The sequence below is a fragment of the Sorex araneus genome, chromosome 4, assembly GCF_027595985.1.
Source record: "Sorex araneus isolate mSorAra2 chromosome 4, mSorAra2.pri, whole genome shotgun sequence".
Lineage (NCBI taxonomy): Eukaryota > Metazoa > Chordata > Mammalia > Eulipotyphla > Soricidae > Sorex > Sorex araneus.
Genome location: NC_073305.1, coordinates 172,548,993 through 172,553,349, shown reverse-complemented (window position 1 = coordinate 172,553,349; position 4,357 = coordinate 172,548,993).

Sequence of the window (4,357 nt, the reverse complement as noted above, 5' to 3'; positions counted from 1 at the left end):
ATTGAGGCTGCCATAAAAGCATCCATCCCTCTTGGAGAGCCTGGCAAGCAACCAAGAGTATCCTGCCCACACGGCAAATATAATACAAGCTACCCATGACATAATCAATATGCCCAAACCAGTAACAACAACGGGCCTAATTCTCCTGACTCTGGAAGAGCCCCCAATACGGCAGCATTAAGAAGGATGAACAAGGAGAGGCTATAAAATCTCAGGGCTGAACTAGGCTGCCAAAACGAAGAAGGACCAAAATGACTGTTTGCACTTTTAACTATGTACACTGGTATAGGAAGCATCCATCAAGAACCTGATGGTGCAACACAAAACATCAAATACGACGTCATTGGATTGACTGAGACAAGAAGGCATCGAACACATCACACTGTTTTCAACACTGGAAAAGAACTGTTCCTCAGAACATGTGACAGTAGAGGCATCGGTGGTGTCGGTGTCCTTGTCAACATGAACTTAGCGATGAGCATTGATTTGTTCGAATGCTTAGCAACCCAAATCAGATGCTTACATTTGAATAGATGTGGCTCATTGCCGGCAGTTTCTATCTTCGTCGTCTATGCATCAATATCCAACTATGATGAAGAAGAAATTGAGAAGTTCTACATGGAGCTGGAAAAGTTATATAAAGAAGACCACACCTTCTACAGGGTCATTGTTGGTGATTTTAACGCCAAGATAGTACCGAGAAGTTCACCCAAAGAACTCCACATCGGGACCCATGGCCTAGAATGGAATGAACAGGGTGAGAGACTGTTGAGATCATCATGTTGACCAAGACCATCCATGGTAACTTGCCGTTCCAGAAGGCTGAATCTAAACGCTGGACACGGAAGTCTCCCAGTGACAACAAAATAATTGACCACATCATATTTAATCAACGGTTTTGCCTGACCAATGTTGTTCTCCCAAAATTCCAATGGCATCAGACCACTGTCTCCTTCATGCGAAACTCTACTTCACGGAGGGGGTCGAAAGGGCTGCAAAGTTTAAGAAGAGAACTCCCAGAATGACCACCAACTGGGAGCTCTTTGGCACTACCACAGCAATATGGGAAGATGCTGTCATTGACAACATTGAGGAGGAAGACAATCAACTGGTTCAGCACCTCCATGATTGTGCGAGAAATACAGAGAGACAGAAAGCCACAAAAAGTTGCCTGTCTTTGGAAACTCTCGAGCTCATTCACCAACGTGGTCTGGCATGAGCCTCAGGCAATCACAAGCTAACATCTGATCTCAAAAGCTGTGCAGAAGAGCAATAAAGACCTCAAAGAGAGAAGAGCAGCAGTGTTGGCCAATGTGGCAGAAGCCGGGAAAAGTATTTGCAACACCCACCTGTCCTTCACCAACTATTAGACCAAGATGACTGCCCTCTGACATCCTGATGGATCTATCACATCTTCCAAAAGGGCAATGGAAAAGGTTATCCACGACTTCTACTCAGATCTCTTTGATAGCCACGTCCACCTGCCCACGTACCAAACTCCATAGGATGGATATGTCATTCCCAGCGTTCTCTCTTCTGAAATTTGACATGACATTTCGTTGGTAAGAGAGCGTACAGCACTGAGTCCAGACAAGGTCAGACCCAAACACTTGAAGAATCTGCCACCAGTACTCATCAATACACTGGCTTGGCTCTTCAAGCTGCCTGTCTGAATGCAAAGTTCCATCCCAATGGAAATCCAGCAGGACCATCCTGTTGTACAAGATGGAAGACATCCACAATGTCAGCAACTATCGCGTGATCTGCTAGCTGTCCTTTGTCTACAAGTCATCCTGAATAGGATTGGTAGAACACTAGATGAAGGACAACTATATGAGCAAGCCAGGTTTCGAAAAGGATTCAGCACAATTGACCACATCCACACGGTGACCAAGCTCATTTAGGTTTTGCAAGAGTTTAAGATGCCGCTCTGTCTAACGTTCATCGACTTAAAGAAGGCCTTCGATTCTGTTGAGACTGAGGCGGTCGTCGAAGCCATGGCAAAACAGGGCGTTCAAACTCAATATATTAAAATCCTCTGCGAGCTGTATTGTGGATTCACCACCAGGATCTCACCATTCTACAAGGAAGTGATCATTGATGTAAAGAGAGGGGTGTAGCAGAGTGATACCATTTCACCGAAACTCTTCAGTACCGCCCTTGAGAACATCATGCGACGACTGGAATGGGAAGGAATGGCAGTGAAGATAGACGGTCGGCAATTACACCACCTCCGCTTCACTGATGACATCATTCTCATAACAACAAACATTAGCCAAGCGGCACAAATGCTGACTGACTTCGACCGTGAGTGTGGAAAGGTCGGATTGCAGCTGAATCTCAACAAGACAATGTTCATAAAAAACGAACTGGTCCCTGAAGCTCCATTTGCTCTGAATGAAACAAACATCTCCAAATGCAGCAGCTATGTGTACCTGGGTCGAGAAATCAACATGAGAAATGACTTGGTGCGAGAACTGCGCAGGAGGAAGAGAGCAGCGTGGAATGCATTCAAGAGCATCGAAGAGGTGGTTAAGAGAAAGAAGGACCTCCGACTCTGGGCACATCTTTTCGATTCCACCATTCTTCCTGCACTAACATATGCCTCAGAGACCTGGGCCCTACGCAAACAGGATGAGAATGCTATTAGGGTATCCCAAAGAGGAATTGAAAGAGCTATGCTGGGAATATCATGTCTCACTCAAGTGAGAGAAGGAATCTGGAGTTCTGACCTCCATCGATGGTTAAAAATCAGGGATGCTGTCTCATTTGCCAAGGCATTAAAAATCAGATGGGCCAGTCATGTAATGGGATTCAGAGATGACCGCAGGACTAGAGCTGTTACTGACTGGATTCCACGGGACTTCAGAAGACCTCGTGGCCGCCCTCCAACTAGATGGTCAGATTTCTTCGTCAAATCTCTGAATGAACGATTTGAGGCTCTTCCTGTTCCTGGAGCGAGCAGGTATCATTGGGCTGCACTAGCTCGCGACAGGGACAAATGGAGACGTTACTGGCGCCCGCTCAAGCAAATCGAAGATCAACAGGACTACAAGTGATATTTTATAAATATAAATATATAAATATATAACAAAAATATTATAAGAACTAACTTTACCATGGGCTGGAGTGATAGCACAGTGGGTAGGGTGTTCACTTTGCACGCAGCCAACCCAGGTTCAATTTCTCTGCCCCTCTTGGAGAACCCGGCAAGCTACTGAGAGTATCTAGCTTGAATGGCAAGATTCAAGCTACCCATGGCGTATTCAATATGCCAAAAACAGTAAAAAGGAGATGTTACTGGTGCCCACTCGAGCAAATTGATGAGCAATGGGATGTCAGTGACAGATACAGTGAAATTTACCATGATTGTTTAAATGGATTACTAGCTGAGGAATGGATAAAGTAATACACCCTGGATGGAATCCCACCCTTTATTGGATCTCCTAGTAATCTGGAGTGCCTCAGATGAGATTTTGTCCTTGAGTTAATCTTCTAAAGGAGTGGCTTTACCTTTGTTTGTTGTTATGACTGTTCAACCCCACCTATTTGTGCCCCCAACCTTCATGATTCCTATATAAGTATGGTGTAAGGAGAAAGAGGGGAGGATGAGAACTGAGACTTTGGGACTTTGGAACCAGAAGGATTAGATGACGACATGACTGGGAGTAGAAGACTATGAGGCTACAACAAGATGAGGAAGAGAGTGTAATGAGGTAGAGGACTTTGAGGTCTAGGAGTAGGCTAGGATGATGGAACTATGATGACTGGGACTATGACCCAAATGATGATGATAACTGCACCATAAAGGGAGAGATCAGACTATGCTGGGGAGGAAAGAGAAATAAACTGTCTAGCCTGAGGCCCGGGCCCTGTTTCTCCATTCCTCCAACCTTCGTCCATCCATCCATCCGTCACCATCATCTGGCCTGAGGAGGCAACTTTTGGCCACCAAGTGCATGAGTCCTATGCGTGCCTGTGCCTTTTTCTTGGGAACTCACAGAAATGAAACAATGAACATGATTCTGAATAATTCTGAGTTTAATGCAGAAATAAAAATAAAATCAAAATTACCTAGATAATTAAAAAATACAACATCTCTAATCTAATTCTCAAGAAAAGAAAAATCTTTTTTAAAAAGATAGAAGACTATGTATCTTTATCTCTGATAAACATAGATGCACAAATCCTCAAAGTTTTAATAAAATATACCAACAGCAAACACATCGAGAAAATCATTCACCATGACCAAGTAGAATTCACGTCAAGGATGCAAGTATAGTAAAAGATATGCAAATAAATTAGTGTAATACCTGGGAGCAAACCCAACTTATGAATTGGAAGACTACACACTGAA